This window comes from Saccopteryx leptura, chromosome 2, assembly GCF_036850995.1.
Source record: "Saccopteryx leptura isolate mSacLep1 chromosome 2, mSacLep1_pri_phased_curated, whole genome shotgun sequence".
Taxonomy (NCBI): Eukaryota; Metazoa; Chordata; class Mammalia; order Chiroptera; family Emballonuridae; genus Saccopteryx; species Saccopteryx leptura.
The window spans coordinates 333,747,957-333,773,259 of NC_089504.1; the positions used below are offsets into that span (position 1 = coordinate 333,747,957).

Genomic DNA, 25,303 nt, shown 5'->3' on the forward strand with positions numbered 1-25,303 from the left:
CAGAGCCTAAACGGAGGAGACTCTGGTGGACCCCCACTACTGACCCCTTCCTTAGAGGGACGAGGGCTAGAGGACAAGAGGGGCCTGCGGGAGAGAATAAGCATTCCACTTGGAAAGTAATATCTGAAAAGCATGGGGTGGTAGGTCCGAGGGCAGAGGTGCAGTTATCTATAGCAGGTTGGCAAGAGTTTTCCCAGATGTGACAAATAGGTAGGCTGGCCACAATCACGGCTTAGTTATTAGGAAGAAAATATACATCCCCAACATCAAGTTGTCTCCATTTCAGCAACGCCAACAAACAGGAGAAAGAGAAGAGAGATATTCCTGTTAGAACTGCCCATGTGTCAAGCAACTTCCCACTCCCACTGGGACACAGAAGAGCTGACACCGTGACATAAATTTATACTAACAAACTCAAGATCTAAAAGGAGATAACTGACTGCAACGGGGCAGAGAAAGGGAACCAAGTAACAATTACACACCCTGTCCAGGCAAACACAGGAACTGACAAAACCTTCTCCATTCAAGGACAAATAAACAATACAGACCATGAAGTTTCCAGAAATAATCTACGGTACAACAGCGCAATGTTGCATTTAAGTTACCAAAAGTAGACCACTGGAAACAAGTGGGGAAATGTAAAAAACATATCCTTTTTAGGCCAAAATGTCAAATAAAAGAGGGGTAGCTAAATACAGTGAGAAAATATTGAAAAGAAACTAAAAATGCATTTTAAAAAAAGTCTCCATTTAAGGGCAATAAACCAAAAGAATCAGTACTGTAGAACTGAAAATAGTAATAAAAAAACAACAGGGAAAATCAAAATAAGAAAAAGAAGATGAAATTGAAGGTAGACTAGATGGAAAGGAAATGATAACTAAAGATACAATAGAATCTTCAACCCAGCAATTCTTCTTAGGAATTTACCCTATGAAAACAACCAAAGATGCGCGCGCACAAGACGTGTATAATAAAAACTTTACAATAGCAACGATTATTACAGCAAAACTTGGAACTGGCTAAGTTCTCCACAATGGGGACTTGTTAAAGTATGCTGTATTTATATAGTGGAATACGTGTAGCTATTAGAGATCATCTTTTTAAAGCATATATTCCTACACAAAAATATGCAAACAGAAAAAAGGTAAGGCTGACTTGAGACAAAAGAATCGATGGTAAGAGGCCAACAAGGCTTTCTCCTCTATGTACAGTGTGTATTTTCCAATTGTCTATAATGATCCTGTATTACTTTTAAATAAAAAAATATCCCAATAGATATTTTGGTTAAAACAAGAAAAAAGAGCCTGGGGCAACTTTAAAATGCAAAAACAGTGCTGCTAAAAATCATTTCCATTGAGGACACAGGCAGCTCCGCTTACAAAGCCATCACCCACCTCGACAAGTGTCTTCACTCACGACTCAGGCCTGGAACCTTACAGTTTGCCTTATTTTCAAACAACCCAGCGGGCTTTCCAGAACCCTTAGAAATGGGATTCCACTGCACAGCTGTAAATTCACAGGATGTCTACCTCCTTTAATTTACTACTGGACAGGCAGGCGCTAGACGCCATCCTCCCTTCTCTGTGCCAACATATTTCACTATTTTTAAATACCCATCAATTTCTAAAGGTAAATATTAGGGTAAGCTCCTTCTCAGGTCTCATAATTCTCTCTCAACTTAAATGTTTGTGAACTTTAAATCTTTCAACTGAGGTGCTTGTCCTGCATGAAGTGACCGAAGTGACCCTGTGGACAAATGGCTCCTAGCTCCATATTAACAATCCTGGTTCAAGGACTTTCAGAGGAAAATCACAGGCAGGGAAATGGAGTCTCCAAGGAGATCTGCTGACCAGAGGGTTCTGGAAGGACAGATAGGATTCCCTGGGAAGGTCTTGGGCACTCACACCAGGTGGGTCTGCTCTCCAAAACTTACAAACTTTTTCTAAGTTACTTCTTTCAGCCTTCTGACATTGAAAACAAGTAACACTTTGTCATGAAATTATATCGCTCTCTTCAAAAAAAAAAGCAAACTCACAAAATTTTAAATAATCCTCCCACCAAAGAATCCATAATTGCCAGTCCTATGTTATGGACAGAAAAAAAAAAATGAGGTTACAAAGGGAAAATAAGAGATTTGTGAAATCATAAGTTTAGAAGAGACCTTAAAATTTAGCTCAGTTGTCTACCGACAGATGACTAGATAAGCAAAATGTGGTGTAAATATACAATGGCATATTGGGCTTACAAATGAAGGAAATTCTGACACATGCTACAACACAGCTGAACACTGAAAAATATTACGCTAAGTGAGATAAGCCAGACACAGAAGGACAAATACTATGTGGTTCTATTTACATAAGGTGCCTAGAGCAGTCACGTTCACAGAGACGGAAAGCAGAATGGTGGGCCTTTCAGGCGGTGACGGTGTCCCCACAATAGCACGCCTCCTGCTCAGGATTCTTCATCATCCCTCTCCAGAAGGGAAGACGAAACACAACAAGACGCTCCTCGTGCAGAGCCCCAGTTCTGACTTCATGGATGGGAAATGCACAGGATGCTGTAAAATCACCCCTGTCTTTAGCCATCCACCAATGATAGTTTGTGTGGTGGTTGCTCCACTGTCCTCCGTCAGTCTACAGGAGGAAAAGCAAGGCTGACAGAAGGAGGCTCCCCCAGAAAGAAGCAGCTCTAAAAGCTCCTGAATCAAGATACACGGGGGACCAGCCCAGTAAACCCCTTTGGGATTAAAAAAAGAAAGTAGCAGTGGTGGTTGCTAGGGGCTAGAATGAGAGAGAATGAGGAGTTCTTGTTTAATAGATTCAGAGGTTAGGTTTGGGAAGATGAGAAGGTTCTGGAGATGGATGGTTGTGATGGATGCACACGACAAGGTAAAAGTACTCTATGCCACTTAAAGATGGCTAAAATGGTAAGTTGTCATGTATAGTCTACAAACTATTTTTAATTTTTTTTTGAGAGAGAGAGAAGCATCAACTCGTTCTACCTAGTTGTACCACTGATTGCTTCTTTTTTTCTTTCTTTCTTTCGGGGGGGGGGGGGGCTGACCTGTGGTGGCACAGCGGATAGAGTGTCAACCTGGAATGTGGAGGTTGCTGGTTCAAAACCCCAGGCTTGCCTGGGCAAGGCACATATGAGAAGTAATCAATGGACAGCTAAAGTGAAGCAACTGTGAGTTGATACTTTTTGTCCCCCACCCCCTCCACTCTATAAAATCAATAAATAAAATCTTTCAGGGGGGGTGAGGGGAAGAGAGAGAGAGAGAGGGTGAGAAGCATCAACCCATAGTTGCTTTCACCTTAGTGTGCACTGACTGCTTCTCATATGTGCCTGGATTGGGGCAAAACCAGTGTCCCCTTGCTCAAGCCAGTGACCTTGGGCTTTCTATGCCAGCAACCTTTGTCCTCAGCTTTGGAATTGTGTGGATGGTGCCTCGCTCAAGCCAGCAACCTCGGGGCTTCAAACCAGGGACTTCAGCATTTTAGGTCAATGCTTTATCCCCATGCCACTACCAGTCAGGCCACTGACAGTGGCTCAAGCCAGCGCCCTCAGGATTGAGCTGGCGACCTCGGTGCTCCAGGCACTTTATCCACTGTGCCACCAGTCAGGGCACCTATAGCTTTTTTTAAAAAGTCATTTAGATCAATAACTCTTACACTTAAAAGAAGAAATCACCTGCTACGTAACTTGCTAAAACTATGCAGAGAGCTTAGAATCCAGGTGACTCAGGCTCCTTTTCCATCCTTATTAGCCCCAAACTCCAAGGCAGTAAAATATACTTCTGACTTCAAAAAAGCTGAAACAGACCCTCCCTCTACACCAGGGGTCTCAAACTCGCGGGCCACGAGTTTGAGACCCCTGCACACGGACTACCTCCAAAACACGTTTCTTTTCTTGTCCGCTGCAAAGGCCGCGCTTCGAGCTCGTGTGCGTGTGGCGGTTTCTCTCACCTGCTCACTGTCTCCGCCGGCAGTCATGCTTGGAGCCAGAGGAAACCTCTTTCCGTTACACACACAGCACAAGGCCAAAAGTATGGTCAGTTTTTGTTGTTGTTTACTTATTTCAAATTGCTAAGAGTGACCAGAGCTTTTGCACTTTCACCTCTGACAAATTCTCTGGTTCTGAGAAAGTCCCTCTGCTGGCAGTTAGTTGGGGGGAACGTGGTGAAAGAAGTGGGGAGGGAAGGATGCCCCTCCCCTTATTTCCACCTCAAAAATACCAAGCTTTGTGTTGATATTCCCATCGAGTTCCTATCCCTCACTCTTAGAAACTAAACCAAGATAAAGATCCAGAAATGCTTGGGAACAGGTCAAATGTTTTAAATTGTGGCCAACGAAGACAGTGTTTTCTTTCAGGCGAGGGCCGCACTGGGGAAAATCTTAAAACCAACAACAACAAACCACCTCCCAACTGTGAAACACACTGAGAAGAGAAAATTGGGTGCAAAATGAAAATGGACTTTAAAAAAAAAATGGAGTTAGATGTCCAAAAAGCTCACCAGAGAACTCTAGGAATGGTTGCCTTGGTCATAACAACATAGTAGTGATTCCCACCAGCAGCATTTCTCTTGAAAGTACTTGTGGAAGTGCCAAAAGGGGCTGGAAACCATTTCCTCAGGCCTTCGGGCCTGTCCCTGCGACAAGCCGTGCCCTCTGTCAGCACCCTGGCCCGCGTCCTCTCATTAGCCTCCCAAGGCCCGTCTTTCCCCCTCTAGTTTCTCCAACAAAATCATACCAGAGAAATTTCCCTTCAATACCACAGTCATCTCATGGCTCTGCTCAAAACCCTTTAATGGCTGCTTACATCATTGTATATTTCAGATAAACTTTCTAGCCTGCTTCTCCAGCCCCACCCTCAGTGCAGACTTCATTTCCTCTACTCCCAACAAGCAGGGGCCCTCTCAGGACCTGAGTTCAAGTCCTAGGTCTGTCTTTTACAGCTGTGTGGTCCAGAATACTTTTGTGAAGGAAGGAAGTTGGGTTTTGGAAGACAGGCCTGGGCTTGAATCCCACCTCTGTCACTTGCTGATTTGCTTCGCTTGAATAAATCACTTTAATTCTCTGCGCCTCAATTTCCTCACTTGAAAATAGGGATTAACGTCACGGGGTTGTTTGAAGGATAATATGGGGAGAGGACATAAAGCCTTGGCAGGGTGCTCAGGCCCTAGCATATTTTCCTCAGTCTCTGCAAATGTGAGTTCCCTTATTACCCAGAATTGCTGTCAGAAATACATACTGGGGAAAGTGCTCTGAAAATGGTCACGTGCTATGCAAAAAGTGTGTGCCTGACCAGGCGGTGGCGCAGTGGATAGAGCGTCGGACTGGGATGCAGAGGACCCAGGTTCGAGACCCCGAGGTTGCCAGCTTAAGCACGGGCTCATCTGGTTTGAGCAAAAGCCCACCAGCTTGAACCCAAGGTCGCTGGCTTGAGCAAGGGATTACTCGGTCTGCTGAAGGCCCACGGTCAAGGCACATATGAGAAAGCAATCAATGAACTAAGGTGTTGCAACGCGCAATGAAAAACTAATGATTGATGCTTCTCATCTCTCTCTGCTCCTATCTCTGTCCCTGTCTATCCCTCTCTCTGACTCACTCTCTGTCTCTGTAAAATAAATAAATGAATGAATGAAAGAAAGAAAGAAATTAAAAAGTGTGTGTTATGACCACTTTTGAGCTCACACTGGGAAGTCTCCCTAAAATATTCCTTGTCCCTTGCCCTTCCAGGTCCATGGCAAGTCCTGCCCCCCTGGGGCCTTCTCTGATCACTCCAGGGTATCTGGACTTGCCTTTTGACTCCTTCCACACCATCCTACATGGCTGAAAGCCAGCTTCTCTCGTTCTTTACTGAGTATGTTCTTTATGGCTGACCCAGGCAGGGCCATTTCTCTGTAAGAAGACTATACACTCCCTGGAAAACATATACTTCATTTCCTGAATGTTCCCAGGGTCTTCCTGAGTACTCCCAACACACACACAGTGCCCTACAGACTGCGAGGTCCAAACTGAGCACAGTGTTGGTAGTCGCTTAACCAGTAAAAACTCTGAAGGTCAAAATCACCAAGGGGCCACTCAAGGGCCAAACTGACCCTTAGATGTGTCATTCAACACATGCACAATGTTTGAAATTTGTCCTGACCTATGCTGGCACAATGGATGAAACGTCAACCTGGAACGCTGAGATCACTGGTTAGAGGCCCAGGCTTGCCCTGTCAAGGCACATAAAGGAAGAAACTACTGCAAGTTGATACTTCTTGCTCCTCCAATCCTTTCTCTCTATATCTCTCAAATCAATAAACAAAATCTTTTTTAAAAAAATTTGAGCCTGACCAGGCGATGGTACAGTGGATAGAATGTCGGACTGGGATGCAGAGGACCCAGGTTCGAAACCCTGAGGTCACGGGCTTGAGCGTAGGCTCACCAGCTTGAGCCCAAGGTCACTAGCTTGAGCCCAAGGTCACTGGCTTGAGCAAGGGGTTACTCACTCTAATCTAGCCCCCAGGTCAAGGCACGTATGAGAAAGCAATCAATGAACAACTAAGGTGCTGCAACAAAGAACTGATGCTTCTCATCTCTCTCCCTTCCTGTCTGTCCTCATCTGTCCCTCTCTGACTCTCCCTCTGTCCTTGTCAAAAAAAAAAAAAAATGAATTAACAACACTCAGAAATCAGGTTTCACATTTTGTAAACGTTTTGAAAAATCTGACCAACCAGGTCTGCATTCCAGCATGGCTGTTCCTTTGAGATGAAGCATGTTCTCACCAGTCTGCTGCAGGCCCCTCAACTACCTATCACCTCCAGACTCACACTTTACGCTATTGCTTACACAATAAGGCTACATACTTTTTTTTTTTTTTTTTTTTTTTTTTTTTGAGAGAGAGAGAGAGAGAGATTGATTCAAGAAGGGAAAGAGAGGAGAAGTATCAACTCGTAGTTGCATCACTTTAGCTGTTCATTGTTTGCTTCTCATATGTGCCTTGACCAGAGGACTCAAAGCTGAGTCAGTGACCCCTTGCTCAAATCAGTACCTTGGGCTCAAGCCAGTGACCTTTGGACTTGAGCCAGCAACTACAGTTATCATTTAGATCAGGAGTAGTCAACCTTTTTATACCTACTGCCCACTTTTGTATCTCTGTTAGTAGTAAAATTTTCTAACCGCCCACCGGTTCCACAGTAATGGTGATTTATAAAGTAGGGAAGTAACTTTATAAAATTTATAAAGCAGAGTTACAGCAAGTTAAAGCATATAATAATAATTACTTACCAAGAACTTTATGTCAGATTTTCACTGTTTGGCAGAATAAATCTTTGTAAAACAACTTACTATAGTTAAATCTATCTTTTTATTTATACTTTAGTTGTTCCGCTACTGCCCACCATGAAAGCTGGAACGCCCACTAGTGGGCGGTAGAGACCAGGTTGACTACCACTGATTTAGATGATCCCATGCAGGTGAGCAGGTGAGTTTACCCTCAAGTCAGATGAGCCCGTGCTCAAGTCGGCAACCTCAGGGTTTCAAACTCGGGACCCTCAGCATCCCAGGTCGATGCTCTATCCACTGTGCCACCACCAGTCAGGCAGAGCTATGTGTTCTTATTGACCAATGTCACCCCATTAAATTTAATTTCTAAATTAAAAAAAAAAACTGAAATCCTTTCTCAAGTCACTATCAAAGGTTAGAAAATATGTTTCCAGAGAAACAGGCAAGGAACATGTTTCTTTGTGAAAGAGAGTATTCCTGTGCTTCAAAGCACACAAGGAAGGTCCCTATAGAAATTCCCCGTGTTTCATGCAATTAAGTCACAGTAGGTATCTGAGCTTGCTGCCCTATATTATAGTATGTCTTATGATTCCAAGCAGAAACTTGAGGAATAAACGTTTTCCAGATTACAGTTAGAAATTAAACACTGAAAAGTCAGTGGATACTACAGGTATAGATGTTTTCCCCAACGTAATGAACAGAGAGGTCCAGTGAAAGTGCCCGAAGGTAGGCACAGCACACAGGGTGCACAGCCCTCCTAGTACCTCTTCCCACCATCACACGTCTGGGGCAGACCGCTCCCATTTGCTACCATTGCTACCTCTCAGATTATTATTTTTACATTCTTTCTCTAGAATCTTGTCAATTCTGCCCTTTCAGAAAAATTCTAATCTTTCAGAGATGATCAGCCAATCAAGAGCTTCTTTGAGTTAAAGCAGCAAACCACAGGCTGGAAGTGTCCCTGTGATCCTGGAACCTTGGCTGCTTTCACCCTGGTGGCTGCTCAAAAGGCTCTTTCTTTGCTGCCACAGAATTCTTCTCTGGGGTAGGGATAGACGTGTGTGTGTGTGTGTGTGTGTGTGTGTGTGTGTGTGTGTGTGTGTGTGTGTGTGTCGGGGGGGAGCTGGGTTAACTAAAAGACAAGGGGTTGATGGTGTCTATGTGCTTGAAAGTCCAGAAGGCCTTTTTCAAAGAACGGAGGGATTTCAATCACTCTCCTGAACTCTCTTTCCAGGAGTCTGTTTGGTAAGCTCAAGACCCAGCCTGCGTTATCCTCAGTAACACCCTCACTGAGAAATTCCTGCTGGAAGACAGGGGCCGTATGTGCTTCCCAAATGTGCCTACCACCATTCTCTCCCTCAGACATGGTGAGACACAGAGAAAAAGAATAGGCTTTGTAGGAAACTGATCAAGTGATTCTGCCACTTATTAGCTCAGTGGGTACTGTTAAAGATTTTGCTTACCGTGGATCAATCATCAATTCAAATGGAGAATGCAACCAAGAAATCAAAAGAAAGGTGAGACTCAGAAGGACAGAAATAGAAGAATTAGGAAAGATCACCAAGAACAAAGATGTGCCATTCGAGACCAAGGCTAAGATCACACACACCCTCGTATTCCCAATTACTATGTACACATGTGAATGTTGGACAGTGAAGAAAGCTGGTAAGAAAAAGATTGATTCATTAGAAATATAGTGTTGGAGGAGAGCTATACAGATAACTTGGACCACCAGAAAGACAAACAAGTGGGTTCCATAGCAAAATAAGCCTGAAACACTGCTGGAGGCAAAAATTATAAAACTGAAGTTATCCTACTTCAGGCACGTCATAAGAAGGCAGGGTTCTTTTGGAAAAGACAGTAACGCTGGGGGAAATCAAAGGCAGCAGGAAAAGAGGAAGATCAAATATGAGATGGACTGACTCATAACAGAAGCCATAGGCATGAGTTTAAAGGAGCTGAGCAGGTGTGTTGAGGATAAGACATTGTAGTCATAATTCATTCATAGGGTCACTAGGAGTTGAAAACAACTCAACGGCATGTAACATACACATAGGGTTCCTGTGAAAATTAAATGAGGCAGCACAAGTAAAGTACTTTCCATTTCTGTGCTTGGCACATGGAAGGCACCTGCTGAAGTGAGAGCCTTGGTCAGTTAGCAATTCAGCACAGCATAGGCAAAAGGCCAGAGTTCAAATACTGGCTCAACCACTTATCAGCACGACCGAGAAAAAAACTTAGTCCGAGAGTGCCTCACTCAAAGAGTTACATGAGAATGAAGTAAGTACAAACAAGGCCGTGAGATAGGGCCTGGCAAAGTGCATACCCAGTAAATATAACCTGTAATTCTTCTACTTGTTATGATTACATATTCTCAGCGTCCCCTTTCATTTAAGTGTCTCATTCTAGATCACAAAGCAGCAGATATCTGAGTACAGTAGTGACCTAAAAGCACATTAACAATAATCATCAGGACACTATCGGGAATGGACCAAAGCTGCATAACTTCATACAAGACTTGATATGGGAACACAGGATACAACTGACAGCTTTCTCTGACTCTGTGTATGAATGGAACTAAGAGACTGTATCTACTCACTGTCCTGGACATTATGAGCAGACAGGATGAGTTTCCCATGCATTTAACTAGTTTTACATAGTGCAGCCTCATGTACCAGGCACTGTGCTATATGCTGGGGATACAACAATGAACAAGCACTGGGAATGTGTTTGAAAATTACCACATACGGCCCTGGCCAGTTGGCTCAATGGTAGAGCATTGACCTGGCACGTGGATGTCCCAGGTTTGATTCCCAGTCAGGGTACACAGGAGAAGTGACCATCTGCTTTCCTCCCCTCCTCCTCCCCCTTTCTCTCTCTCTTCTCTTCCCACAGCCATGGCTTGATTGATTTGAGTGCATCCACCTCAGGTGCTAAAAATAGCTCAGTTGTGAGTATGGGCCCCAGATGGGGGTCACAGGGAGGACCCCAGTTGGGGCACATGTGGAAGTCTGTCTATCTCTCATCCTCTCACTTAAATAAAAAGAAAATTTCCACTTGATGTTTCACTTGGAACAAAGCTCTTGAAGTAAACCTAACAGAACTGGGGTCCCTGCCTCTCCCTCCTGCACTGTGAGATTGAGAACTGTATTCTCCACAATAATATGGAACCCACACTTCAGAACTGGAAGAGCAGAGTCTCCTCTTCCCTCCATTGGCCTCTGCTAGAGCCCACTTCCCTTCCTCAATCTGGAAAGGGCAGCAAAGTGAGGGCCTCCACCCTATCCCCACCCCCAGAAGGCTGAGGACTTAGCCCAAGTTCCAGCCTGGGAACAGCAGCTGCGGTGTGTGCAAGGCCCCTTGCAGGCCCGATACTTTGTGATAACAGCCATTTGGCCAGCAGCTTCTGGAAGGATAAAGCTGAGGTCTAACAGCTCAACAACCAGAAGTAATTTGCCCCAAGTCTTAGTCCTGCTTGGAGAACCAAGCAGGACAATTAGTAGGTTGATGATAGCCTGATGCTTCCGAAATCGTTTTTTTTTAAAGAAGGGAAAAAGAGGCTGCTTTAAAAAAGTCCTTTAACTCAGAAGCAATTCTATCCACTTTACAAATTCAATGTCCTCTGAATACACATTCATCTGTCACAGAAGAGAATCTTTTATTTTTTTGTGTGTGTGTGACAGAGAGAGGGACAGATAGGGACAGACAGGAAGAGAGAGAGATGAGAAGCATCAATTATTCATTGCGGCATCTTAGTTGTTCATTGATTGCTTTCTCATATGTGCCTTGACCATGGGGGCTACAGCAGACCGAGTGACCCCTTGCTCAAGCCAGCGACCTTGGGTCCAAGCTGGTGAGCTTTGCTCAAACCAGATGAACCTGCGCTCAAGCTGGCAACTTCAGGGTTTCCAACCTGGGTCCTCCGCATCCCAGTCCGACGCTCTATCCGTTGCGCCACCGCCTGGTCAGGCCAGAAGGGAATCTTTTAACTAGCAAAAGAGCAAGAGAAGGAATTCAGATAAACATCACGAGACTGTAGCCATAAAACTGGTGCCCATTTACCCCTTTCTCTGGAGGCAGGAAAGGATCAAGGAAGAATTTCAAAATCATTTTTTGCAATTAAAGAAAGGGATTCAGTGCCCTGTCCAGATAGCTTAGTTGGTTAGAGCATAGTCCTGATGCAGAGATTGCCAGTTTAACCCAGTCAGGGCACATACAAGAACAGAGAGATGTTTCTTTCTCTCTCCCCAGTCTCTAAAATGAAATTTAAAAAATAATAATAAAAAAACAGTTTGGGGACAGTCCTGAAATAAAAAAAAAGAAAAAGAGAGAGAGAGAGAGAAGAAAAGAAAGACAGGAAGGAAGGAAAGAAGGAAGAAAAAAAGAGTAAAGAAAAGAGAAGGAAGGGAGGGAGAGAGGGAGGGAGGGAGGGCGGAGGAATGGAGGGAAGGAGGGATTCAGTGGGGGGGCAGGGGGAGTGAGGATAGAGATCAAGATGTTTAAAGTTTGTTATTTTAAGCTCAAAATAAATCACAGTCAGAAAGAACTAGAAGGCTTGATTTTATTTTTAATCTCCTCTCCAAGGCAGGAAACAGTATCTAGAATGGGGGGGGGGGGGCTGTCAGGCCAGCATCAGCTTTCCAGTCCCTCATCCAGTTCCCAAAAACAAAACCAGAGTTCATCGTGTGCTTCCAGAATTTTACAATCTTGAATTATGGCTTTCAAATAATTCAGCTTCCACTCTTTAACAAATCTCAGAGATGTGAGGCAGAGTACAAAGAAAACCCAGGAAAATATATCCAAAAAAACTGGCCTAAGATGGTAGCAGGGAAAAGAACCAGATAATATGGTAAATTTGGCACAAGAGGACCAATAAACTATGTACCAAACCAGTAAAGAGAGTTACATAAGAAATATACTACAGTCATTATTTCCTAAAACTACTTCAGAATCCACTATTGTCAACCATTATTACTTCTAGCAGCCTAACTTCTACAAGGTCCAATCTTTGTTCATTTAAGAAAAAAATAAACAAAACAAAAACAGGTAGAACCATAGTACTGTGCATTATAAAAGCATTTTCTTGAAAGAACCAAAGAAACTCTTATATTGCTGTTGACTGCTTGTCATTCCTGTTTCATCAGAGCACTTCTACGTTTTGGCTCACCCCCTCAGATTTCCTTTTCTTTTTCAAATCAATGAGAAAAATATGTATATGCTCATACATGTTAATAAGTACACACTAATATGTTTATGGACTGAACCTCCTCTCCCCTAGAAAGCTTCTTTACCTAGTTTAAGATTTGAAAATCTATTGCTCACTTTATTAGAACTTTCTAACAATCACAAAGTTGGAGACAAGTGTTGGACCCACAGCCTTCAGGAACTAGACTGCAATTTTTACTCACTATTCTCTCTGCCGAGATGCTCAAGTTCTCTTTTTTTGCAGACATGTATGGTTTAAATTCCTGGTCTTTTTCAATAAATACCCTTATTTTACAATGTGAGCCAGGGGTGCCTGTCAGCTGCGGGGAAACAAACGTCCTGCTGCAGGCGCTCTCCCTCCCGGCTGAGGCTGGCAGCCCCACTTCCATGTATGGAAGTGAGCGAAACAGTAAAACCTCAGACAGGAGTCTGGGCAGGGCTGGGGGTGGGGGCGGCATTCCTCACGGAAAGGCAAGTCTGGCCCAGAGGGACGGATGACAGGAGCCCTTCCAGCCCTGCCTTTGGCCTGGGGTCCCGGGGGTTCTTTAGTGGAACTGCCATAAGGCCAGAAGTGACTAAACGCAGGAAAGCAACAGGCACAGCCCAGTCAACAACAGCCGCAAAGCACCCAGGATGGGAAGGCACGGCCGCTCACCGAGCCTGAACAGCGGCCGGCTGTCTTAGGAGCAGAGCCTGAGCCCTGAAAACCAGTGCCACTTGGCTCACACACACACTGACCTCAGCACCCTGGAATGCCAAAAAAATTCTCCACAATTTGCCATCCATCATCATTGCTCCCCCAAGGCCAGTGCTCAAGGAAGGGTAGAATTTTTTTTGTGGCTTTATTCAGTATCTATCTGCCAGAAACTTCGCGCCAGTCCACAAAAGAGTTAACCACCCTGATACTATATGAAGATTATAGTCTATAATCATTGGGTCTATAATGTTCTTACAACATCAGGGTGCTTAACTCTTTCATGAACAGGTGTAACTTTCATACAACATCTGGGTGGTTAACTCTTTCACAGACTGACACAGGTCTGCAGACCAATGGTTAAAAAACACTGGTTTAATTGACTGTGACTGAGGCTGACAGGACACTTACCTACTTCTTACCCAGGCAAGTCTGGAAATTGCAAAAAAAAACAAAACAAAAAACCGTTTAGGTCAAACTGTAGGTACTGGATGGGTCAGAGAGATGAAGGCTGGAGCCCTGCAGGTGCCATTTACTACATGACTCTGGGCAAGTAACTTCACATCCCTGTACCTCGGTCTCCTTGCCGTCCAGTGGGGTAACAACAGTAGGTGCCCCACGGGGCCACTGGGTGAAGTCTGCAGCGCTGTGCCTGCCACCAAGGAAATGCTGCATAAGTGTTAAGTGTTATTATTAACCATAATAAAGTATAGATCAACTACTGAAGATTTATAGTCCTCTTTCTGTATTTCATGCTCACCCCCCTCTCTGATGTTCGTTGGCCTCTGTGATCTCCTCCTACTTGTATCCTTTCTCTGTCCTGCTGTCCTGTCCCCAGGGCCACAGTGATGCTCCCCAGGGCCTCCCCTTGGGGGCCACCTCCTTCTCTCTCCACAAACTCTCTGGAACTCTCAGTCCCTCCCATGCCTCTATTTGCGGGTGACCCACAGGTCTGTCTCAGGCACAGCTGCTGTAAACAGGCCACTGGCCAGCTGAATATCTCTACCTGCTTTTACTTTCCCTAGCCTCCTCCACAAACCAAAACCCGCTTCCATTCTCCCTATCTTAGTCGGTGACATACCTTGATGCCATTAACTCCTGCCTGCTTCACCCCATCTTAGTCAGCTCGGGCTGCCATAACAAACCACAGACTGGGCAGCTTCAACAAGACATTCTTTCTCCCCATTCTCGAGATTCGCAGAAATCCAAGACCCAAGGTGCTGGCGAATTCGGTGTCGGGAAAGGGCCCTCCTGCCTGGTTTGTAGACAGCTGCCTTCTTGCTCTTATGTGCGCTCACATGGGGATGGGGAGTGGGGTGGGGGAGCAAGCTCTGATCTCCTGTTCTTATAAGGGCATTCACCCATGGTGGGGGCCCCACCCTCATGGCTTCATCTAAATCTAATTACTTTCCAATGGCCGCATCTCCAAATACCAACACATTGGGGTTGGTTTAGGACTTCAACACATGAATTTGGGAGGTATGTAAGTAACTATTCAGTCCATAGCACCCTCCAAAGCCAGGACACAGCCATGAAGTTTATCTTCTAATGCACCTCCTATCTACTTCCTATCCTTCCCATGCCCATCCCACCACCCTGGAGTCGGCTCTCTTCATCTTCCCCACTCTGGTCTAGTGCTGTTGAACAGAAATACAAGCAGGCCCTGGCCGGTTGGCTCAGCGGTAGAGCGTCGGCCTAGCGTGCGGAGGACCCGGGTTCGATTCCCGGCCAGGGCACACAGGAGAAGCGCCCATTTGCTTCTCCACCCCTCCGCTGCGCTTTCCTCTCTGTCTCTCTCTTCCCCTCCCGCAGCCAAGGCTCCATTGGAGCAAAGATGGCCCGGGCGCTGGGGATGGCTCTGTGGCCTCTGCCTCAGGTGCTAGAGTGGCTCTGGTCGCAACATGGCGACGCCCAGGATGGGCAGAGCATCGCCCCCTGGTGGGCAGAGTGTCGCCCCATGGTGGGCGTGCCGGGTAGATGCCGGGTGGATCCCGGTCGGGCGCATGCGGGAGTCTGTCTGACTGTCTCTCCCTGTTTCCAGCTTCAGAAAAATGCAAAAAAAAAGAAATACAAGCAATCCAAATTTTTTTAGTAACCACATTAAAAAGTTTTTTAAAAACTCAACATATCATTGCAACGTATAATTGATATAAGGATTACTGAGATATTTTACATTCTTTTTTTTAATACCCTGTCATTGATACTCAGTATATATTTAACACAGCACACCTCAGTTAGGACTACCCCACTGCAGTGCTCACAGCCACACAGCTACCATATTGGGCAGTGTGGCTCTAGTCTCTCTTCCTCAATCCACTGTCTACACAGCCACCATGGTTTTCTTTCTTTCTTTTTTTTTTTTTTTTTTTTTTTTTTTTTTTTTAATTTTTTTTTCTTTTTCATTTTTCTGAAGCTGGAAACGGGGAGAGACAGTCAGACAGACTCCCGCATGCGCCCGACCGGGATCCACCCGGCACGCCCACCAGGGGCGATGCTCTGCCCATCCTGGGCGTCGCCATGTTGCGACCAGAGCCACTCTAGCGCCTGGGGCAGAGGCCACAGAGCCATCCCCAGCGCCCGGGCCATCTTTGCTCCAATGGAGCCTTGGCTGCGGGAGGGGAAGAGAGAGACAGTGAGGAAAGCGCGGCGGAGGGGTGGAGAAGCAAATGGGCGCTTCTCCTGTGTGCCCTGGCCGGGAATCGAACCCGGGTCCTCCGCACGCTAGGCCGACGCTCTACCGCTGAGCCAACCGGCCAGGGCGGTTTTCTTTCTTTTTTTAATAATCTTTTTTTTTTTTTTTTCTGAAGTTGGAAACAGGGAGGCAGTCAGACAGACTCCAGCATGCGCCCGACCGGGATCCACTCGGCATGCCCAGCAGGGGGCGATGCTCTGCCCATCTGGGGCATTGCTCTGTTGCAACCAGAGTCATTCTAGCGCCTGAGTCAGAGGCCATGGAGCCATCCTCAGTGCCCAGGCCAACTTTGCTCCAATGGAGCCCTGGCTGTGGGAGGGGAAGAGAGAGACAGAGAGGAAGGAGAGGGGGAGGGGTAGAGAAGCAGATGGGCGCTTCTCCTGTGTACCCTGACCGGGAATTGAACCTGGGACTCCTGCACGCCAGACCAACACTCTACCACTGAGCCAACCGGCCAGGGCCAATAGATCTTTTTTTTTAATTGTTTGTTTGTTTGTTTGTTTGTTTTTTTACAGAGTCAGAGAGAGGGATAGATAGGGACAGACAGACAGGAACACAGAGAGATGAGAAGCAGCAATCATCAGTTTTTCGTTGTGACACCTTAGTTGTTCATTGATTGCTTTCTCATATGTGCCTTGACCGTGGGCCTTCAGCAGACCGAGTAACCCCTTGCTCGAGCCAGCGACCTTGGGTCCAAGCTGGTGAGCTTTTTGCTCAAACCAGATGAGCCCGTGCTCAAGCTGGTGACCTCGGGGTCTCGAACCTGGGTCCTTCCACATCCCAGTCCGACGCTCTATCCACTGCGCCACCACCTGGTCAGGCCCAATAGATCTTTTTTAAAAACTTTTGATTGATTTTAGAGAGAGAGGAAGGGAGAGAGCGAGAGAGACAGGAACATCAATCTGTTCCTGTATGTGTCCTGACCGGCGATCGAACTGTTCTAACCAACCAAGCTATCCGGCCAGAGCACTACCATGATTTTATATCTAATCTTCAGGAAATGTCCCTGCTTAGAACCCTCCAGTGGTCCCCATCAAGACACAGTCCTACACCCTGATGTCCTTTCATTTGCTGCCCCCCCCACTTGTCTATCTGGCCTCCTCCTCCACCACTCACTCCTACCTCTCCCTTTAGTCTCCAGCAGTGAGGAACTGCAAACTGTAGGTGACATCATAGGAAGCATGGTATAAGACTACTTTTGTTTTAAACATACATGTTTATGTATATACATAAATAAAATGTGCAAGAGTATAGATGACGGATATATATTTTCAATAAAAACTCGCCTGACCAGGTGGTGGCACAGTGGATAGAATGTTGGCCTGGGATGCGGAGGATCTAGGTTCGAGACCCCAAGGTCACCGCCACCTTGAGCGTGGGCTCATCTGGTTTGAGCAAAGCTCACCAGCTTGGACCCAAGGTCGCTGGCTCGAGCAAGGGGTTACTGGGTTTGCTGTAGCCCCACAGTCAAGGCACATATGAGAAAGCAATCAGTGAACAACTAAGGTGTCGTAATGCGCAACAAAAAACTAATGATTGATGCTTCTCATCTCTCCATTCCTGTTTGTCTGTCCCTGTCTATCCCTCTCTGTCTCAGTAAAAAATAAAAACAACAACTCTGGAAAAAAACTCTGAGAAGAGGCAGTAAAGTATATATAATAATGATCTCCAGTTGGTGGTATTTTGGTGATTTTAAGTATTTTTCCTTTTGCTGATTTGAATTTTCTAATTTTTTAAATAACCCTAGAATTAAAAAGGTGGGGAAAGTGTCCTGGCCAGATAGTTCAGTTGGTTAAAATATCATCCAGAAGCACAGAAGTTGCTGGTTCAAACCCTGGTCAGGGCACATACAGCAACAGCTGTTCCTATCTCTCTCTCTCACTCTCTCCCTTCCTCTCTATAAAATCAATAAAATAAACATTTTTTAAAAAGGAGAGAATAAAGGAACTTGCTAAAAGAGTGGGTCCAAAAGCCACGCAGTAATAAGTTCTAGAGGTAATTCTGCATATTTAGGATAATACTTTGGAAAATGGGTCTAGTTGAGCCTCATTATTCAAGAATTCTGTATTTGTGAATTCATCTACTTGTTAAAATATTTTGTAACCCCCAAATCGATTTAGTGACACCTTTACGGTCATTCACAGACATGCACAGGGTGGTAAAAAATCTGAGTCACCTGCCACACATTACCAGTTGAAGTTAAACAAGGCAATACTCAGTCTGACCTATGGTGGCACAGTGGATAAATCATCAATCTGGAACGCTAAGGTTGCTGGTTCGAAACCTCTGGCTTGCCTGGTTAAGGCACATATGGGAATAGAAGGTTTCTGCTCTTTTCCATTCTCTCTCTCTCTCTCTCTGTCTCCCCCCCCCCCATCTAAAATGAATTTTACAAAAAGGCAACACTCTGCCCTCTTGTTTCAACTCATACTGTAAAGTGTCCCTTTGGCAGTCTGTTTATTGCCCCATTATTGTGCTTTTTTTTTGGTGATTTCACTGTTTAAAATGGCCCCCAAGCATAGTGCTGAAGTGCTGTCTAGTGTTCCTAAGTGCAAAATGGTTGTGATGTATGTGCCTTATGAAGAAAACAAGTGTGTCAGATGAGCTTCATTCAGGCATGGGGTACAGTGAATGCTGAGGCCAAAAGTTCAATATTACTGAATTGACAATTTATATTGAATAAGGTGTCTTTAAACAGAGGCACATATGAAATAAGTTCCATACACAGTCACCATGGAGGGAGATGACCATGCATGCATACAGGCAGTTTAGCTCCATGTCAGATCTCCTTGTATATAGCAAACTGCGAAATCACAGCTTCAAGAATACCTGTGTCGGGTTTCAGAAAGTACTTCAGCCCTGGCCAGGTAGCTTAGTTGGTTAGAATGTCATCCCAGTACACCAAGGCTGTGAGTTCAATCTCTCATAAGGGCCCATACAAGAATCAACCAATGAATGTATAAACAAGTGGAACAACAAATTGATGTTTCTATCGCTCTCCCTTTCTCTCTCTAAAATCAATCAATAAGTAAACATTTTAAAATACATATTTAACACACACCAATATAACCCAGTAATAAGAACTGGCTTTAGAAACAATTCCCTAAGTTTCAGAACGTCAGTTCTCCCTCTAGTGAAACAGCTGGCCTCCGCCAGCAGCCCCCTTTCCAAACTCTTGAGGTTGAAGCCAAGTATGTGTTCACGCTGCCCCATGCCGACTCTGCTCTTCTCTACTCTGGTTTTTATCTTCCTGCTCAGGTTGGAATAACCACCTCAAAGCATAGGGCAAATTCCCATGACCCCAGGCCCCAGGGCCAGGTGCCAAGGGTTCAGGTCCCAGCTGTCCCTCAACACGAGAAGGACACTAACTGCCTGGACAGGCCCCAGGATAACGCGCCTCCTCCTCTCCCTCCCCGCTGGCCCAACAGGAAAAAATACTGTAGCCTCGTGTCATCAGAATGGAATTTCTATTTAACACTTCAGGGTCTCATCAGCCCAGATGCACAAATTGAAGCACCTGGCTCTTTTTTAATTCCTTTCTTTACGTTTCCCATAATTCAGCCCTGGTAACCCGTTTCTTAAGTGCTCCCTGCTGTTGTTCGGGGAGGTAACATGTTTGTTTTTACAGCAATGAGTTACAGCCACTTGAGGCTTTCCACCGAGGAGGTCTGACTGGCACCCCCGGCCTGACCCCAGCCCTTCCATAGGAAAATGACTCCGCTCTCAGGAATAGGCTCCGGGGACCAGGGAACTCGTCCTGCTTTCGAGAGGCCAAGATACACAAAATTACTCAGGAAAATTAGGACTATGACATTTCTCTTTTTTCAGAATGCTTATCTCTCTGTTCTAGGAGCAAAATTTGGTAAGCTCTCACAGTCACTGCTTGGCCCTTTTTTTAAAAGGGCTGCCAGAAAACATGCCAAGGAATAGCACTGATCCAGCAATAAGGAGACCTAGAACCTAGGAGCTCGGGAAGCCACATAGCCACCTCCTCTCTGGGCCTCAGTCTCCTCACCAATTTAACACTGCTGCATGTTATATAACAAAACTGTTTGTTTATGACTACAGCACAAACATAAAGAAGAATGCATGCCTTTGTTTAACTTTGAGACTCACCTTTAATGCTTGGCATTCCATTCCTCTCCCTACTGGAACCCTGCCAGCTCTTCAATTCTCAGTCCAAACCATTCCCTCTTTCTTCCAATAAATATTTGGGCCAAATATTTCCTAATAAGTTACCCCAAATGTATTGAGTATGAGTGACACAATAATGAAGAGCACAGAGCCCCTGCCCTTAGAAACCTTCTGGTCTGGCGGAATGGTAGTTACCACCTTCCTACCAGTTTCCACGTGCCTCTCCCAGTGCTCATGGCTCTTGATATTATGTGTCATCTCAAATCTCCACAGCAACTCTACAGGGTATGTACTGTTATCATTCCAATTTTACAGATGGGGAAACCACAGCATCAAAAGATTAAAGTAGCCTGACCAAGCGGTGGCAAAGTGGTCAGAGTATCAGACTGGGACGCAGACAACCCAGATTCGAAACCCTGAGGTCACTCACTGGCTTGAGCATGGGTTCATCCAACTTGAGCGTGGGATCATAGACATGATGCCAGGGTCACTGGCTTGAGCCCAAAGGTCACTGGCTTGAGCCCAAGGTCACTGGCTTGAGCAAGGACTCACTCACTCACTCTGCTGTAGCTCTCCGGTCAAGGCACATATGAGAAAGCAGTCAATGAACAACTAAGGTGTTGCAACGAAGAACTGATGCTTCTCATCTCTCTCCCTTCCTGTCTGTCTGTCCCTGTCTGTCTCCGTCACACACACACACACACACACACACACACACACACACAAAAGATTACAGTAACTTGCCCAAGATCTCAAGGCTAGAGAGGTAGGAGAGATGCAGCTGAGGCAGGTCATGCACCAGAGGGGTCAGCCTCTCCGGCTGCTGTCTGACCAGGTCACAGGACTCTTAGGTTCTCAGAGCAACCTCATCCCATTCCAGATGTCATCCTATAGACTCTAAATGTGTATGTATCTGTGTGTGTAACGCTTTATCTCCACAACTAAATTATAAATGCCTGTAAGAGCAGGGACTCTGTCATTATTTTCTCTGCATCCTGACACTGCCTGAGGCAACTGAGACACTCACAAAACATGTGACTGACTGAGGATGGGCAGTGCCAATACAAAGCAATGAAAAGCACAAACTTGATTTTGTAACGTGAACCCATACGAAGTGAGAAATCTGGTTTGGGAGCTTCTTAGTCCCTGTCATCACTCCCCCTCCCTCTCCCCAACACTATACAGTAGTGGAAAATTCCTAGAGGAGTTTCCTTTGCTTTATTTTACAAACAGAAGACATTCACCCAGAGTTTCTTCTTTATGATCTAAGGGTCTAGAAAATGCATTTTTGCAACCTGGCCCAGGATGAGATTCTTGGGTTTGAGTTTGGCCATCTTGGTAGAAGCATCTGTTTCTTGCTATGTGGCATGTCTGGAATCCAAGCCTCCCTTCTCATTCCATGCCCCAACCACTAAGAGAGGCCGCCATCACCTTGCAAACTGAACACTGAAGTCAGCTTCCCAGAGCCTCCACGCACAGGATCGCACCTCCAGGTCAGCATCACCTAAAACGTGTTTTCCTGGCCACCTGCCAAAGGAACGTTTGTTTTCCTTATAAAAGGTAAACATGTTCCCACTGAGCATGGGGAGCCTCTGCCACTCATCAGGTTTCAAAACATGCATCGTCATTCTTCATCCCATACTTACTCTCTCTAGCTGGATCAAATGAACTTTCTCCTTCTCAACTTTACCCTTCATTCCCACATGGTTATTTATATCCAGAATATCTTTCTTTCTTAATCCACTGGACTATCCTCCCCTCACACACACCCCATTTTAAAAGGTCACTTTTTTAAAAGATTTTATTTATTCATTTTTTTAAAGAGGGGAGAGAGGGGGAGAGAGAGAGAGAGAGAGAAAGAGAGAGACAGAGAGAGACAGAGACGGACGAGGGGGAGGAGCAGGAAGCATTAACTCCCATTCGTGCCTTGACCAAGCAAGCCCAGAGTTTCGAACTAGCAACCTCAGCGTTCTAGGTCAACACTTTATCCACTGCGCCACCACAGGCCAGGCAAAAGGTCACTTTCAAGTTATTCTTTCCAGAAAGCTTTCTGGAAATAAGTTGGTGTCTGCAAGCTTATTCTTTCCCCTCATGTTCCTTTGCTCAATAAGACATGATCATGAGCAGCATTACTTAGTCATATGAAAATGCCACTAAACTGCTAAGTAGATCAAAAGGAGGGGGGACCCTACACTAACACAAGTATTCAGAAACTAGATGCACACTCTTTCAGGCAAAAAGCACATTTATTTTCTTCACATATATTTATGTTTTTATTACAAAAGTGATTACATTCAAAATATCTGGAAATTTGAGACCCACCACCATAGACACCACTACCCTAACATAACTATTAGCAAGGTATGGTATTTATTTCAATCTTTCTTCTTATACATTGGTTTAAACAGTGTTACCATCATGGTATCTGTATGATTTGGAATCTTGCTTTTTTGAATACAGTATCTCAGGTACATGGTTCTATGTTCCAGCAAAGGTCATTAACTCCATTCGTAATAGCTGTTCAACTCAACTCTGAACACTGTATAGTTCATTTACCAATTCCATGTTGAACATTTAGAGCATTTCCAATGTCTTCCTATTATACACAGCTTTAAAGAATATCTTCAAGGTAAGATAAGGCAAGCATCATTATAGTTTTGTTCTGACACACAGGCTATGCATTTAATCTATATATATGACTAACTGTTCAAAAAATATTCTCACTTCTAAACTAACACTAATTTCCTTTCCATTCTTATATCAAGTCCTCTTTTAAGATTCACTAGATATTTGCAAAGTCTGTCTTACATCATTTCTATTATCTATTTATTTAATATATCTATTTGATTCCCAGAGCAACCCTTTGATTTTTCATAAATGACTTGCCTATGTGAATCGATACCGAATGAGTCCTAAGTTTTTCAGCTGCCTCATACAGAAAGGAATAAGGAATGTTCAGGTGGAGGGGGAAGGGGTAAGAGAAAGGTTGTGTGTGATACTGGATGACTTCTGGTGTAATATTTGTACACTTTTCTCAAAGAAACAGATGCATCCCAGAGATGCTGTAAGGGAGTTTTTCTAAGTGGAAGAAATCACATTCTGAACATCTCTTAGAACTCACAATCTAAAACAATTTGCCTATTAAAATGAAGATCCTTCTATAATGAAAATAATGGTCACTGCCTGTTATTTTATCTGTTTCATAACTTTGCATTATGGGGTGATGGATTTTCTAAAAATGCAGCACACATTAGTAAATAAAAACCTATATTAAATACAAGTCAACTTAATACTAGTCACCACAAAAGGCACAGTATAATACAAGTGCCTGGCGTGGGGAAGTCTTTTGTCCCTATAGAAATCCACATACTCTTGGAAGAACAGATTGACAGCCTCAGAGAACAAACCTCTTAATTTATCCAAATGGCAGGGCACAGCAGTGAGAATTTCATAGACATTGTCTTCCCATTGTTTTGTGTCAGTCCTAAAGGGGCCCCTCTCGGAGGACAGAGAAAACTGTTTTCAGAGGTCTCCTTAGCCTAGTATACTCAGAGAGCATGTCAGACTGAGCCATTTTCCTTCTGTTCCTTGCTTCTGTATTGGGTTCATTACCAAGGCAGACACAATACAAAGTAACCACAGGGCTATGCAATACATTTCTAGTTTTTCCTCACCTGAGACAGAAAAAGCAGCACCTGTCATGGGCAGCCAAGGATATGAGCAAGATGTACATAAAAGGCTTGGTTAAAAAAGGTGTGTGTGTGTGTGTGTGTGTGTCAGGTTCTCACACACTCACATGCCTGTATATGTGCAAAATGCCTTTGAAGAGACACAAGAAACTGACAATGGTGGCTGCTTCGGGGGAGGCAGAGTACAGTCAGACATACTTTTTTCTGCAGGGCTTTCATTTTAATTGAATTTTTTTTTTTAAAGAGAGAATAGGAGAGATACAGTGACAGACATCCGCATATGTCCTGACCAGGATCCACCCAGCAACCCCTGTCTGGGGTCAATGCTCTGCCCATCTGGGGCAGCTGGCAACCAAGCTATTTCTAGCGCCTGAGGCAGAGGCTTGTTAGAGCCATTGTCAGAGCCTGGGGCCAACAAGCCATGGCTGCAGGATGGTAAGAGGGAGAGAGGGAGAGAGAGAGGGAGAGAGAGAGAGAGAAGGGGAAGGGGAAGGAGAGCGAAGCAGACGGTCACTTCTCCTGTGTGCTGTGACTGAAAATTAAACCCACAACTTCCACATGCCAGGTCAAGGTTCTACTGCTGAGCCAACCATCCAGGGCTAAAAGATTTTATTTATTGATTTTACAGAAAGAAGAGTGAGAGTAAGAAGTATCAACTCACAGTTGCTTCACTTTAGTAGTTCATTGGTTGCTTGTCCTATGTGCCTTAACCAGGCAAGCCCAGGGACTCAAAATGGCAACCTCAGTATTCCAGGTCAATGCTCTATCCACTCACTACACCACCACAGATAGGCCAGGCCTATTATTTTTTAACATGTGAAGGCATTATCTTTTCAGAACATAAAAATTAATTTCAGCCTGGCCTGTGGTGGTGCAGTGGATAAAGCATCAACCTGGAATGCTGAGGTCGCCAGTTTGAAACCCTGGGATTGCCTGCTCAAGGCACATATGGGAGTTGATTCTTCCTGCTCCTCTCCCTTCTCTCTCTCTCTCTCCCTCTCTCCTCTCTCTAAAATCAAAAAAAGAAAAAAAATTAATTTCAAATGCTAAATCTATTGGTGTAAAAAATATATATTAAAGCACAGACCATTATACACACAGTATAGGCCCAGTCTTTTTTTCTGGAAGAATCTACAAGACACTATTAACAGTGGTTATCTTTGGAAAGAGGATTATTTTTACAACAAAAAAATGAAATGCTGGCTTTCTCTTGCAAATGGAAAAAAGTTACTAAGTGGAGAAATAGTGTTTAAGTACATGCTGAGTAAAGGAATATAAATGGCTTTTTAATATAAACAGCAGTAAAGCCATAATTCGTGCTGTCTACACACACAAACAAATCCCACTCTGCTCGGGAGAGCATATCAGGTTTTTTTCCAGGGAGCAGGATCTGCATGGTAACTACTACCTCTGTGGCCATGTCAACTGAAGAACAGACCCAGATGAGTTTGGGGGAAAAGTAATGAATGAACTGAGCCTTCCCAGGCAAGCCGTGCTTCAAAAGGTGCTTCAAATTTGAGTGTTCCACCACAGTCCCTGTAAATTAATACTTTCCACAAATCCAAATGAAAGAGAATACGCTCAAGTAGTATTAAGTGGTATTTTACCCTTAAGAACG

The 25,303-nt window shown here is 44.6% G+C and overlaps 1 protein-coding gene and 1 pseudogene across 1 annotated transcript in view; one reads left to right on the plus strand and one right to left on the minus strand.

Annotated features, from left to right (window-relative positions):
• The window catches only part of NXN (nucleoredoxin), a 173,967-nt gene that overhangs the window by 133,417 nt on the left and 15,247 nt on the right, over positions 1–25,303 (minus strand). The gene's annotated exons all lie outside the window — the stretch shown is intronic.
• Positions 2,535–2,692, plus strand: LOC136394297 (small ribosomal subunit protein eS27-like; annotated as a pseudogene).